The sequence below is a fragment of the Oreochromis aureus genome, linkage group 13 (assembly GCF_013358895.1).
Source record: "Oreochromis aureus strain Israel breed Guangdong linkage group 13, ZZ_aureus, whole genome shotgun sequence".
Lineage (NCBI taxonomy): Eukaryota > Metazoa > Chordata > Actinopteri > Cichliformes > Cichlidae > Oreochromis > Oreochromis aureus.
Genome location: NC_052954.1, coordinates 26,046,163 through 26,062,611, shown reverse-complemented (window position 1 = coordinate 26,062,611; position 16,449 = coordinate 26,046,163). Strand labels below are relative to the sequence as shown.

The 16,449-nt window shown below is 38.2% G+C and overlaps 1 long non-coding RNA gene across 1 annotated transcript in view; it reads right to left on the bottom strand.

The window, feature by feature from the left end:
- LOC116324838 overlaps positions 1-16,449 on the bottom strand; it is a 76,391-nt gene that overhangs the window by 47,493 nt on the left and 12,449 nt on the right. The window contains exon 2 of the long non-coding RNA XR_004199805.2: positions 5,579-5,625. This is a non-coding gene — a long non-coding RNA (uncharacterized LOC116324838). The remainder of the gene's footprint in view (positions 1-5,578; positions 5,626-16,449) is intronic.

The window sequence follows — 16,449 nt, the reverse complement described above, 5'->3', positions numbered from 1 at the left end:
ACATGTGGGAGGCTCAGTTCTACAGAAAATTATCAATCTATTGTCACACTATTTTAACTGTAACACAATGCTTATTTCTACTAAGTCCACAAGTCATGTGGCACCTTGACCCCATGACTGAAAAAGTGTACAATACTGACTCATGAATTTCTACAATGAAAGGTTTTTTAAGGACAATGTCATGGTTTCATGTTAAGACAAAACAAAACCAGTTTGATTCAAACCAATACTAAACTTACGTGCACACACTTGCACACATGCATATAAAAGCATTTTGCTAGTTCTTGCTTATGTTGTTTTTTCATCATCTTTATATAGTCACTTGTTTTGGTCTGTTCTCATTTTCTGGATTTACTGTAAAGCACATACGGGATAAAAATATATTCGACTAACTTGTTTCTAGTGAACCTGAGTCAAAACTACTCTGATTTCATATACACTCTTCTGCAGCTTTGGGCCTCTTCATGCCTATCAGAGTAAAGACAGCATGGCTGAAATATTTAAACTAGATAAAACATTTTGAAGAGTAAATAAACCCTAAGCATACTGTAAATAGTAGAATTAGGATTTTATTGTGCAGCTCACGTACTAAAGTTATTCCTGATCGTTGGAGCCAATTTCAAAAAAAGTCACTTGTTCTGTCGTCTTCTACTTTCAAACAAATTCTCTTAATTATTAAGGAAAGAGAAGTAAACTGAAAAATATATATATATATTTTACTGGGAAATATAACTGGGCACAGACCAAGTTGGGAACTGAATTGATTAATCAGTTACGTCAGGATCAGTATTAACAGTCCTTTATCTAACTTGCAGTATATTGATAAATCAGTTTTAATATATGTATTCATGGGCATGTGAGTGAAATACTATCAAACATTTAAATACGCTGTATTCTCAGACTGAGAACACAGCCGATCACTGTCGAGGGAGACGTGATGCAGAGTCATTTTCTGTTCTTCGGTTTCTACTTTAATTTTCTGGATGACACATAGCAGGTTCTCACTTCTTCTATAGCTGCTCTTATCTGTCAAAGGCAAACCTTTGAATAAATAATTGTAACCCTCTCAAGTAAGTTGAAAAAAATATCTGCAGCTGTCCTTATGAAGTCCCTATGTACGCATCTCAATGTGCTTTGATGTGTAACATTTTAAGCCCAACTGAAAACTCTTAAAACTCGTATTTTTAGTGAGTGAAGCTAAATTTCAGCCTATCACTAACTGTGCCTTTACCATTTTAATAACCACTACGAGTGTCACTTAAACTGCAGTAATTAAATCAACAAAATTAAAAAAAGAAGAAGATATGCTAAGAGCTTCACGGCTAATGTCCAGAGTGGGAATTTTCTGATAAAGTAAATTGTATTCAGCACACATCCTTGTCTACTAAGTTAGACTTTGGTACTCCACTACCACTGTGTTTTATTATATTGTTGTTGTTTAGCCTTTTTTTTGTTGTTAACAAAAAGACTTTAAAAATACTTCACAGCGTGCCGTAAAAAATATAATCCCTCTATAAGACTCACCAAACTGTTTTCAAATGCATGTTATGAGCTGTCTAACAAAATCACAGGCTGAATTATGTTCTGAACGGATTAAGAACTGCATTTAATATATCACACTTTAGAGTTAGAGTGTACGTTCAGAAAAAAACACAGAGGTAGGGAGAAAAAAAGTGATCTCAACCTTATCCCAACTATATTCTCCAAATAACCTGTCATATAATTAACTTTATATAAAAAGCTTACCGCTCTCAGCGCAGTCCACTCTCACCGTCTGTTACTATTTGTATTTTTTCATTTTGCAACAAACATTTTTAAAGTTAGGATTAGATTGTTGGTGGATGTCAAGAAATATTAGGAGTTAGCTGCGCAAGAGGCTGTTTCCACCAATAAAAATGTACAAGGCAGCTAATTAATTAATGTGAAGTCAACAATGTATTTCAGAGGATTCCTTCACATGACTGATGAACGGTTTAGATGGGTGTTTACCAAAGGATGAGGCATGAATGACAACTACCCTAAAAACAGTAAATTTTAAATGTATGGGAGTGGGAGTGTGTTTGGCGTTTCTCTACCCGGCAACAGAGAGCTGAGTCATCTCTGTCACAGCACTCCCACGCCTACCCACGCTGCACTGCTCTCGGTCTCTCTTGGCGGTGGAGATGCATGGCCACGGACACGATACCAAAACTAACTGCATCACTTCATTCTGGCCCACAGGTGACAAAAACATACATTTACCGTAAACGGGGGGAGCCTTGGCGGAACAGGGCTGGCATAGGTGGGTGTGAGTGCATTGTGTGTATGTGTCATGTGTGTGAGTGAGTGTGCCATCTGACAGTACATGGAAACTGATACCACTTATCAAACATTACGAAAAGTGCGTGGACTGAAAGGAGTGTTTCAAAGAGCAGAGAGCAAAAAAGAGAGTGAAAGAGTTGTGTTTCTATGTACATATTTTGACCTTAATTTCATACAGCAATGCAGCCCAAAGTGCTTCATAAAGCAAGATTGTGCAGACCAAGCATGGCCTAACAGTTAGAACTTCATGAAGCTCAAGGTCAAATACATCATTCCAGGGTGAGTAGAGAAATGGCCCTGCAGTGCGTTTTTGGCATGTTAACGGTTTAAAAGGGATTTACATGTAAAAAGGGAAATCTTTCATCTTAAATGATGATTTAAGTCTAAACATGAGGCAGATGTAAGGCTTCCCAGAAGTCCACATTAACACACTCCCATAATATTTGTCTGATTAAATAACCCCATGTGACCTAACTGCCTCCGGGCAGTTCGTTTAGCTTGCACAGCTGGTCACTTTATCATGTTTTAATTAGTCATTCGACTACTGGTTTCAGCCTGAATGTTTTTGTGCATAGGACAAAAATGACAGGTTTGTAACTTCTTGAGCCCAAATTATACTTTCCATATCCACTGAGCCACAAGGAACTGAACACTGGCAATAAATTCTCCAGCTGCATATCTCAGAGGTTTTGAGCCATGTCATGACATCCACAGGCTGTGTACGCGAACAAGACTCAACATGTCTCCTGTGATTCTGTCTATAAAGAAAACTCAGCATATTACTGGACAGAAACTTAGAGCAACTGTCTGCATCTGTCCAAGTGACAACTTTGTACAAAAATACACATCTATGTAGTTAATGGGCTAAAATAAAAAAGGCTTTTGTAGAAAATTATGTAAAATATTGACTTTGACACTATGGCATCAATCACTGGTTAATGAAAAATACAGTAAAAAACTTTGAGCTGAGCATTTTTGTCGTTGCCATGTTGTTGTTTGTATGTGACAAAAGCAGTGAATCTGACTAAGAAACTGAGGGAAACTGCACACTCATACTGAAGCGATCCATCGATCACAAGCGAAGCCCACCCTAAAGCATACTGTACTTTAACGTCCTTTTGACAAATGAAAGCCATCATTTACAAAATGAGCATCGTGTTGTCTCAATTACACCTTGTAATTAACAACTGAAACCACAAAATCATAAGGCTACTGTTTACTGGCATCATAGATCGAGGGAGCTGAGGGTTATCTTCCCGTTAAAATCTATTAAACTGGGCCTCTACTTGCAAAAGGAAGAGTCGCCCCTCACTGATCATTGGAAAGAATGAAAGTTTAAGGCGCTTGCACACTGGCTTCATTTTCCAGAGCTGCAAGATTTTTAGCAAGCACAAAGCTAGAAATGCTCACTGTGCAGCTATCACGTTTTTCACGGCATGCAAGATTGTGTCTGCAGCTACAATGATAAATGCAACTCACATTTATTCTGGACAAAATTACCCTTTTCACTGATACAGTTTAAGCCATTTTGTCTAAAACCTTCCTTATTTATTCAACTTTCATTGCAAAAAATGCTACTCCGTGTGAAAACATGATTTTAGGTGTCTTAGTGGGCTACAACCATTAAGTTGGTGACTCAAACAAATTAACTGGCTAAAAATATCACTGGTGTTAATAGATGTCATTCATCCTTGCATCCAAAGTAAAATATGAATCTTTACATTTTTATAGCTCACGTAATCTACACCAAAGCGCTGAGCTCCATTTGCTATACCTGGTAGATAAATAATTAAAATGTCACCTGTCACTAAAATGGCAAACTGGGGTAAAGGCTGTGTGGTGCAAAGGTGAATTAGATCAATAACAAATCTCTCACGTTTTTGGAAGCAATATACCACACAGAGTACCAATCTGAATCCCAGTAGCTAGTTCTCCGGTAGTTTACACAATTTTGTTTTATATTCATCCATTTTTCCCACTCGCACTAAATATGCAAGTTTCCATTTGCCATTGAATGCAGCATTAACACAAACTACAGCTGATATAGCTCGATTTTGTGATTTTGGTCAGATAAACACATACAAGGCAACATTTGGTGTGTCTATGTTTGTTGTTTCTGTCACCACAGATCAAACAGCAAAGCAATGTTTGCTCTTGATGAAAATAACCTTCCAGTAATCTTCCAGCCTTTATTTACCAAGTGATAGTCTAATTATTTTTATTTATTTATTTTTGCAATCCATGCCTCACTGTATGTCTGGCACGTTATAATAACGCTGCAACCTGTGAAGCAATAAAGCCCTCACTTCTAGCTAGCCTACTCAAAAAGGCCTTTCTGTTCATTCAAAATATGAACCTGGAGTGCAGCATAATGTTTGTGTTTTTGATTTTCCTCCTCATAAGCATGACTTTACACAGCTTACAGATCTTTGCGTCAGTGCAGGCTGTGAAACTCCCACTAACGTCACTAAAATACTCATTCTTGTACACAGACTGATCAAAGTGATTAACGTGCTCCTGATCTGGAACTCTTTGATCCCCTTGTTCCATCTGCAGACAGCTGCTTCAATATCACCAGGAGATATAATACCGCCACTTTCACTTTAGCCCTTTAGAGGTGCGGTCAGTGCGTCACACTATGATTAAATGACTAAGTTTAGAGTTACTATACATGCCAAGTGCCGAATATAGCCAATATCTGCCACAACCTGTCCGACTGCCAACTAACTCAAAACATTTTTCTTCACAGTGCTATTTACCATCTCTGTCATTCTCCACTGTCAGATTTTTCATTACGTTTCCTATTTTTAACCCATCTCAGCAAAAGGCGAACCTGTGTTTTGCATGCTATGCTATTTTGTGCTGTAGGAAAATCACTCCGTGCGCACTATTTTTAAAAAAGCAACTTATTAACGTCTTTTTTTTTACTTAAGAGGGATAAAACGAACTCAAATGGCCCCGCAAACAAATTCATAAGGTTCAGAAACATTTGTAAGATCTTCAGGCTAGTACCTGATTCCTTCCTGCTCTTTAAGATGGTATTTTCTCTACTTTTATAAATACACAATGTGTGAACTTTCCTTTACTTTGATCTATTTTACCAAAGATCTTAAAGAAGCAAAGCTTTTCTACAACATCTGCAGAAATTACTATCGAGCGGCACACAGATTAAAATATGAAAGAAGAGAGTTTCCTAGAACTGTGTTTCTTCTAAGTCTGATAAACATCAGTCAGTGCTAAAAAAACAAAGCTAATGTCCAGTTTGAGGTTTACTTACCAGTTTGTCTCTCCTCATCCTCATCTTCATCAGAAAGTCAATGAGAACTAAAAGGGTAGAGAAAGAAAGAGAGAGAGGAAAAAGAAGAAGGAATGTTTTAATCACTCTGAAGGAAGCCAGTTATCTTCCCACTCACATTGCTGAATATCCTAGTCAGGCAGACACACAGCACATGCACACTCTCTCATACACACATACACACACACATACACACAAAAATACACACTCAGAGATGTCTCCAAAGGTCAAGATGAATCAGGAGGAAGAGAGAAAAGGTGTCGGACAGAGACAGAAAGGGTGAGAGTAAAATAGAAAATAAAGATCCAGAATAGAAAAGAAGAATGAATAGAATGTAAAGAGCAAAGCAAATGACAGAGGGAGGAGAGAGCAGAGAGAGACTGGAGAGAGAAAGAATGAAATGCATGGCTCGGCTGAGTCATCAGTAACCACCACTTCCTCCAACGCACAGAGCTCTACTAATGACTGGCCAACTTCTGGGTGCACACACACACACACACACACACACACACACACTCACACACACACACACACACACACTACTTAACCTGCCATCTATCTACTTTCCACTTCAAACTCTTTTCCTTTAAAGCAGGAAAAGAGTTTGAAGTGTGTCTGTCCATCTTTGTGAGAACTAATTTAAATCAAAAACAAAAAACCACTGAAACTGAGGCTGTTTAGGCTTGTCCTAACTCTGAGACAGACCTTCAGTGTGCTGTCCAAGGGTTCAGGTGAGGGTTAGGAATTTAGTTGTCATGACTGAAGTTCCTCCAATGTGCTTTGTAATTCATTTTCTCACTGAGAGTCCTCACAAGCCCTAAAGTGCAAACATGTGTATGTGTATTTAGGAAAAAGCCTGAGAAGGCATGTCATGAGCTGACCCCATGGTGTGTGTCATGAGAAAATGGCACAACAACCAGACAGTTTTCCCTTTTCCCAGAATTCCCAGGGGCATGGTCTCTTAGCTTTCATGTATTGGGGGAGTTGCTTTCCTTCACACCCACAAGCTAAAAGGCTGGAGAACCCAGGCTAAGTGCCTTGGTTAAAGAAATAGCTCAACAATTGCATGTTTGAAGCTTATTGTTCTGATATCCACCAATTCAAAACTAGGTCTATAACTTTTTCATAAAAGAATTACTTTTTCTTTTTTAAATGAACTGATGGATTTGCTGGGAATTAAATACAATCTTCCTAACTTCAATAGATTCCACACCATTACTTGTTCTGACCAGCAGCCTTTACTACACGGGCTAGCTTTAAAGGTGGCACTAGACTGAGCACATGTTTAGTGTAGCTTTGCCTAAAGACTGAAAGTACTGTAGTAGGACAAAAGCCCACTGACAACTCTAAACCTCACTTATTAACCACAGAGAATCTTGCTCTTATTTAATGTGTTCTCAAGGAGAATTATAAAAAATAACTGGTTGGGTTTCTAGTAAAGTTCTACAAAGGAACAATTTCCTGATTACACTAGATAATTATCTTAAGCACAACAGGTTGCCTAACATGCTTTAATTTTTACTTTTGGTTTAGAACACCGTTAACCCTTTATAGGATACTCACTGAAATACTTGAAAATTCAAATTTTCAACCCTACACTATTTTTAAACGTTTGTGTTTCTAGAAAACTGCTGGTCTACCGAGATTTTCCTGAACAACCATGTCTAGGATTTAGAGAGAAGTGTCTGAAAAGGAAAAAATATCCAGTTCCCACAGTTCTCTGAGCAAATATGTCTTGTTGATGTCAGAGGTCAGAGGAGAATGGCCAGACTGCTTTGAACTGACAGGAAGGCAACAGTAACTCAAATAACCACTCATTACAAAAGTATGCAGTGTACAGCAACAGAAGACACCACCTGGTGCCACAACTGTCAGCTAAAAACAGGACACTGGGGGTACAATTTGCATGAAAGCATGGTTCCATTGTGCCTGTATCAATGGTTTGGGCTGGTGGTGATGGGGTAATGGTGTAGGGATATTTTACTGGCACATTTTGGCCTCCTTAGTACCAACTGAACATCATTAAATGCCACAGCCAACATGAGTGTTGCTGCTGAAAATGTCTGTTCCTTTATGATCACAGCATACCCATCTGTGGTTATGCTGTGATCATAAAGGGTATCCCAATCATCTCAAACAGGTTTCCTGAGTATGATAATGAGTTCACTAGACTCAAATGGCCTCCCCAGTCTCCAGATCTCATTCTGATAGAGCATATTTGGACTGTGGCGGAAAAGGAGATCTGCATCATGCATGTGAAGCTCAACAATCTGCAGAAACTGTGTGACGGTATAATGTCAATATGGACCAAAATCTCCAATGAATGTTTCCAGCACCTTGTTGAATCTATGCCAGGAAGAATTAAGGTAATCCTGAAGGCAAAAAGTGATCAAATCCAGTAATAGCAATGTATAACTAATTAAGTGGCTGGTGAGTGCATGCAGTCACCAAAAAACATATTTTTATGTCTTATAAACATGTAAAACTTGTTAACTTCAAAGTTATTTGTAGGCTTTTTCTTCAAGTTTGCCAAGGTGACAAGATTAGAGCATTTCTCAAAAGTGTTTAATCCTTAAATGCCCAGTTACCACAGCCACTTACTGCATCCAATCTGAGCAAAAGCTTCTGTGATTTAGGAAGTGTTTGCAAGTGCAGCATCAATGTACAAGCTATATATAATTGCACAAGTGAAACTCGGTAGATCTCTGAGGTCAAAACTGGGAATAAGACTGATGGTGAAAGTGCAACTTTAGGACAATAAGTCTGATGAACTGTAATGACCGATGAATCACAATAGCAATAACCTCAAGAGGAAACAAACAAGGCTTTAAACCACTTGGTGTGATTTTTTTAAAATCCTCCATCATTGCTTATATTCAAATGGCTTTATTTTGCGTCAATGTATTTTATTTATCAGAGCCCTTAAACGTTTGCATTTTTATCTTGACCAGCACTTTTGGTGACATTTAGAAACTTGTCACCTTGCCTGGCATTAATACATATTAACAGAGCATTAATACAACATATAAAGTGAAAAAAATTACTGGATCATTTTGAAAGTGTACCACCCTATTGCTAATTCTTTGCTTTTTATATCCATCTACGCATCTACAGTAACTTTTCCCCCGACATACTCCATTACAGTTTGCACTGACATTATGAATCAGTCTGCCTCTGGGGTTATTGTAATACAACCCCCCACGTCCAGCTCCATCTCCTATCCAGAGGAATTCATGGGAACTCTGAGCCAACTTAGTAAATACACGTTTCCTCCTCTGCAGTTCCCACACTTTTCCCATCACACTCTCCACACACACACACACACACACACACATACCCCTATTATATACCCATAGAGAGAGACAAGTATAGACTTGGGCATGGTGTCTCATGCAAATTGTGCATAGTCATACTGGCAGTAGCAGAAGATTACACCGGATGCTACTGTAGTTCAGGCTGGTTAATTACTGTATATTGCTGATGAACAGGATATGACAGTTTTGCAGCATTACCGCTACAATGCAGACTCTATATGGTAATCTCTGGTAGAAGACCATTCGGCATGCATTAGCACATGCTTCAGTTACGGCAGTTTATTAAAAAGGAGATAGGAAACTTAGCTGCTCTGTGAAACTTGAATCGTTTTCTGTTTATTACAAATGACGCAACAGAACCAGACCGTCTCAGTACTTCCATTTCAATTGATGAGCGAAACGTGCTACAGTTGTAAGGCCTAAGACCATATAGCCATGTAGCATTTAGCTAAAAGCTAGGCTACATGTCAACTTCATCTTGTTAGTACTTAATACAACAAAGCTGATGTATGTACAATGCTAATAATCTTAAATTAACACTGTGTGTAAAAGTGTAGATCACGTCCAATTAGTGGGGAATAAAGCCACTGCAAGTGGGTTGTGAATGACCAGGGAAAATAAAAGAGTGAACCTAAACTGAAATAATATAATTTTTATGTGGAAAATGGACAAAGAAAAAAGAATATGCTTATGCTCATGCTGCTCTGTGTTTAGATCTGTTTATTTTGTGTCTATACCTATAAATGTGGGGGCATGAACTGGTTTTTGAAGTTAGGCTTACTAGAAGAACAGTAAAGTGTTAAAACCATGTTTATAGCCCTTTAAGGATTGGTCATCAAATAACATTTCAAATATATGAACTGGGAAAGCCGTAACCCGAGTAAGCACCCTACAGATTCCCCCATATTGCCAGCCCCTTTACTTTCTGCCATGCCACTGTAAATCACATTTACAAAGGCAGCTGCAGAAATGAGTCATGTGAGGTTAAATGGGCAGTGTGTGTCAGCATAAGTGGAAATCAGTCATCATTTTTGTGACTTAAAGTAAAATAAGCCCACCAGTTGCTACCTGACTGGCTATTGTTTCATCTGAGAAGTCAGCAAAATACATAATGTAAGCTGTCCAAACAGAAACCATGTGGAGCCCAACAGAAAATCAAAGTATCACCTTTCTTATAATGACTTTGATAGAGTTATACATGCTCTTATCATGACAAGACGTGATTATTGTAATCCTTTCTATGTAGGTTTACCACAGTCATCACTTCGTTAGCTGTAGCTAGTAGGAAAAACACTCCTTAATTTTCAACTGGGACGGGAAAACATGAACATATTACGCTAGTTTTAGCTGCACTCATTAGCTTCTTGCCAATTTTAGGATCAATATTAAGGTTTATTTATTGTTTCTCTTGATTGGCTTATTAATGACCACACTCCTCTAAGAGCACTGAGGTATGGTAATCAGCTGATCCTCAATATTCCAAGATCTAGACTTAAAAACAGAGATGGCCGAGCTTTTTAAGTTGTTGCCCCGTGTCGTTGGAATACCTTACCATTTGATAATAGAACTGTTTCTATTTTTAAGTCTTTGCTCAAGACTCCGTTCTGCTCTCTGGCCTTTAATTCAAGCTAAGCTAAGCTAAGCCTTGACATCGTATAATTATCATTCTTGTCATTAATATTAATATTATTTTATATTGGCTGCCTGTAAAGCACTTTGGTCAGCCTTGGTAAAAGTGCTTTACAAATAAACTTGACCTAGAATTCAAGAATTCAAGCCATTTTGAATTGCCAAGGCATTCTAGCGTGAATAAAAGTGGATCAACTAACTGGGAACCACTCTTAAACCTTGCCATACCAAATAATCTCACAACCCAGAAGAAGCTGGGAAGCCATTACCCTGTAAATCTCTATAGACTCCCCTGAGTTAACAAAGACGTGCAATGAGCTATGACTTTCTAACAAACTCCAAATAATGTGATTATCATTAAACTTACAGAGAAAGACTTTCCCTACGTGCCAACTGTGTCTGGGGTAAAATTCACCCTGAAAATGATGGATTAAAAAAAAGAAATAACCAGGCAGTCAATATGAACAGCTGCCACAGATAAACATGCAAAGAAAACAAAAATCCACAGAAACTGAAACTTTATCTGCTTTATCAAGAAAGTTCAAGACGTCACAGTACAGCACACAAACACACACGCACACAAACACACGTACACACAAAGAATAAGGATTAAAAATAAATTATATATATATATATATATATATATATTTTTTTTAAATTAGGTTGTTTTCAACAGCTTTAGTAAAACAGTTACCAAGAAATTAGCTTAGGTGTTCCAAAACAGAAAAACAAGCCTGTTTACTTCACTGCCACGTAGCTCTGCTGAGTACATGCACAGAAATCAAGAGAGAAAGTAAGACGTTGAGAAATGCTGGCTCAGCAGAGTGCTCATTGTGGGAGGATTGTGGGAGATTGAGTCTATAAATGAGTCAAGGAGCCATTACACATATTATCAGAATGAATAGCGTGACAGTCTATCTTTAGTGTCCGTGTGGGAATCAAATATGTGTTGTACAGCTGGGACATGGCACTAAACATTCTATCATACCATAAAGACAATGGTTTTTTTTTTTCACATTTCCTGCTACTCTTTGAATGTTAAGTTATAGTTAAAAAAAAAAAAAGCAAGTCCTTATGAATTATCACCTGAATACATATAGTATGGTACTGTTTCATCTTTGTCTACAGTATATGTTGTAGCTGTGTACTGACACCTGTAACATTATTACACTTTGCTGATTTGAGGTAATTAGCAAACAAACTCTTCCAATCCACCAGTGAATGGGCCCGTTTTCCAGTACCTGAAAAAGCTCCCAATCTCTGGCTTGATCAGTTGAAATGTCCCATGACAAATTCATCTTTTCCCATTTCCTTTCCTTTAAAAGGCACCAGTGTTGTGCCTTTCAAATAGCCCATAGTGAAATTTACAACCAAATTATGACCTATGCTGTTTATATGCTCAGATGGGCTTTTTGACTGGATTGCTGTTGTAGTATTTCTGAAAGTTCAAGGCATTTTATCTTCATTTTTATCAGTGGCTTGGTGGGCCTGAAATGCATGAAACCAGCATTGCAGATTGCATCTTGTGCAAACATGACTGTGTAACACTGTAATTTTCAGTTTTGATGGCTGTTGTATTACATTTGCAAAACTCTGCTTTCTCATAAATGTAAAGCAGGATGAAATCCTGATTGTTAGCGGTTTACTGACCAAGTGTTTAGTTGCTTTAACCCTTTAACCCTACATTAACTATGTCACCAACTCCTAGTTAAATGAAAGGTTGCTATCCTAACACATTTGTTAATCTAAAAAAAACTTAATAGTATATCTTAAAGGTTTGAAGTAATCAACCTTTAAACTGGTGCCACACACTTATACTCCAGTTTTTTTCCACCTAGTCAGCTTTTTTTTAATGTTGCTAAAACAACCACTAACACTACAAACTGAAGTATGTACAACTTTAAAAATTCACATGACGGCTTAACTTTAAGGAGTGCAGGTAGCATGTGAAAAACAACTGTTGAATATCTGGGATGCGTTTAATGCTCAGTGGTACGTGGAGCAATAACCAACAGCGAGGCCTGCTCATGAGGCTGAAGATGAAGTTGGTGAAGTCAGATTTCTTCTGACTGGATGCTCCTAGCACTTGAACCGCAAGTTGGTGGTGCTTCTGTGCCAACAGCCAGAGCTGTGTGTGTGAGATGGACAAATAAAAGATATCCACTTTCTGTGACATCACAGAGAGTAAAGAATAGAAAAAATGAGTGTTTAGAGCCCGAGCTTTGCACATACGTTAATATACATGTGGCTATGTGTAATACGACTTTTTATTTGACTTGGCCTTTAAGAGCCAATAAAAGTTGAAGTGTTTTTGCACTTACTTAAACTATGTAAAAAAAAAAAAGATATTTGATCTCACCTTAGGATTTCCATCATGTCATCTCTCTGCCAGAACTTTTCCATCTTGTCAAAAATAACACTCCCTCCTCTGTCCTCTAAACCATGAATTTGCCATTATTGGTCGCTGCAGTGGCGGCGCTGACGTAAGTGGAACAATTTGTCTGGTAATGTTTTGCATGGAAACACTGTTAGGCAGAAGGGCTCAGAGATTTTACAAGTGGGAATAATCCAGCACCCACACAGCCATTTACTGTATCTCACTTTTTCTGTTACTGTCACGCTGCATTCATTTATCATAAACATGAACAGAATCAAATAAACACTATGTATCAGTATGATAGTCACTTGTTTTGTTTGTTTGAAATTCTGTTTTTATGGGACTCCTTGGGAAGGCATACCGATTCTTTTAGCTTTCACCACCACTACGAAATACAGTACGTCACTGTTACACCTACACACGTTAGTCACATGAAGTTAAACGTGCATTATGTCCCGGCACAAGTAGAAATCTTATCATATAAGGAAAAAAGCTTGCACATTGCAGAACTCCAGTTTTAACTTTTTTTTCTGGCAATGGACGGATGGATTTATGGATGGATGGATTTATGGATGGATGTTCCTTGTGCAAGCAACATACTTACTGCCAGACTGACTGCTAAAAACGGAGCAAAAATTCACTGTTGTAAGTGGACCAAACCTCCAGTATGACAATGATCTCAGCAATTTAAGAATATGTGAATTTAGCAACACGGACCCACAAGAGCCTCAAAAATGACCACCAAGACAATCTACACAAAAACATGTGATTGCCTTGGATTTATGGTTAATTTAAAAAAATAAATAAGTTAATTCCCTGTCTCACTTTAATTTTCTCTCCTTATACAATTCCCACAATCTCACCCCCCAGCCTTTGGTCTCCTCTCCTGCTTATCCAGACTGGGCCAGTCCAGGGTTATGACTCACAGAGGCTATGACTCAACCCCTCTTGAGCCAAAACACTATTAGTTTCCAGGTGGTCTTAGATCCCATTGTGCTCCTGATTAGCATTCAAAGACATATGAACAGGCATAGAAGTGTGAGGAGGCACAATTCCCTCAAAAACACTACAGACTATTTGTCTGTAAGGGAGTCAATGTGGAGTCCCAATGTCTGCATCCTAAGATTTTGCATGTGATTGTGGGAAGTAATGTGCATATCCCTGGATGTTGTGTGCGTGTGTGTGTGTGTGTGTGTGGTCCAATGGATTGAGCATCTGTGGCAGTGAGACAAAGAAAATGTGTCTGCTCTGAGTGAGACCACCAAGGCTATGTCTGTGTCTATATCAAAGGTCCATTAGTGACTCAGTCCCATAAAAACTCAAAGTCATTTAAACACATTTATCTAATACTTGACATGTCCCAGACGTTTAACATTTTGGCAGATGATTAGTGTATATTCTACTATAAACTTACAGATTTCATCAGTTTAGCAAGAAAATCATAAACAAATAACAATTACAAATTAGGTAAGTTAATTTAGGAACTGGGACTTAGCAAGTGTAACTCTTTAGTTAAAATTGTGGAAAATTATTGGTCATTAAAGGTAGCCCATGTCAAAGGAAAGAAGCAAGAAACTATACACTATAATGTTTCATCAACATCTGGCTATAGGCCTATTCACTTTCTGTTCTCACTCAAAGGTATGAGTACAAGCCATCCAGACAACACTGGAGGCGTCTTCTACGTTCCATTTTCTGACTGGAAACAAATGAAAGCCAAAGTTTCCAGGTCACTCTGTGTCTGACTTTCACATTTGTCTCCAAAATAAGACTTTAAGACAGGCTGTGTCTCCAAATCACCGCCCAGTCAAACCAAAACATAAACTAAATCCAGACTCCTCCGCCTGCTACAGTGTGGAAAGTTATACGTAAACAGAAGCTGCTTCTTTATATAAAGTGATATCTTTCTAATTAATGCCAATTAAAATGTAATCTGTTTTGAAATGTTAAAACTAGAAACAATAGCATGCATGTAAAGAAGATGTGCCACCTCTGATCTTTTTCAAAAATGGAAATGTTTTAAAGTACAGGTGTGGTCAGAAGTAGTCTTCATTTTGTTGACCAACGATTTTTGTTATGTTTTCGTCAATGACCGTCATTTTCGCCCTGACGAAAACAAGATGATAACTAAATAAAATCTGATGCACAAGGACAATAACGGGGATGAAATGTATTGACAATTTCATCTGTCAATAACAATGGAATGAAAATATTCTGGAAAGATGAGATCCAATCAGACCCTAGATGCACACATGTCAGCTGCCCCTGACAAACAGCATGGTGTTGGGTGGGGTTGAAGGGCTTCAACCTGCTCCCAGTATCCCTGTATCTCCTGAAAACGCACCAAAATATCAACGCCTGGGACATATGCTCACATTTCGGATTTGACGTAAAAAAAAATAACACACTTTGAAAACTGCGCGGCACAACTTTCACCATTAAAAACACAAACTTTTAGAGAACAAACTTTTTTTTTTTAAACTAGATCTAAATTTGCTCTCAAAATTAACACTGTTCAGACGCTTAGTCCAAAGTTACCATGACATGCATCCCCATGATGAGTGTACTTATAACTTCTGCCAACTGTAATTCAACTAGGCTCTTTTTTGAAGCATTTGCCCCCAAATCCCTACTGTATTCTTCTCCTTAGGTAAGTGCCAAAAATTATAGTTAGTTTAGACTTAATTTTAAAATTTAGGACCATCAAGCATTTTTGTGTCTGCAGACTTAACACGATTTTTTAAATTCCTGCTTTCTAAGAACAGCCACAGCTGCTGTCTGCTTCAGTTCATGTTATTTCCAATGAGAGCACAGTTTCACACAGTTTGAAAGTGCCTTCCGGTGCAGTTTCAACACTTGACTTTTGACAATTTGGACTTAAAAAATTCACTCAGTTTTTTTCATTTTGACACACCTGTGTGAAATTTTGTCAAATTTAGTCTATGAAAAGAGCCAAAAAGAGCTTTGGCAAGATCACAGTGAAGAAGCGAGCTAATGTACGTACCAAAGAAGAAAAAAAAAGACAAACTGCATCAGATGTGAAAACGTTATTGTGGTCACTAGAGGCTATCAGATATAAAACCCAAGAATATAATGGCTCCACCCAAGTGCTATATAGAAACATAAGATCTTCTGTCAGTCTGTGGTTGCCAGTGTCATCTATTTTGCTGTTGTCTGCTGGGGGGGGCCTCATCAGCTTCCAGAGAAGCCCGGAAGCATCATTACTCAGAATTTGATGGCATTTTGAGTCAGTGAGGTACATGAGGTCAATGAACAAACTGCTCTCCATCGTGGACAACCATCACACCCTCTCCACTCCACACTTCCACACCACTTCCTCTTCCTCAGACTGACTCAACCTCACAAAGAACGCTTCAGGAAACCCTTCCTACTGTTCTCTATACTCTTCATTCTGTGATAGGTGATGCACACCTGCCAGGGATAAGATCCCAAACACAAAAATATGTTTCATGCAGCTGCTTTTCTAGGATTTATAGTGTACCTGTTATTCGTTAATGCAATTTACACTTCTC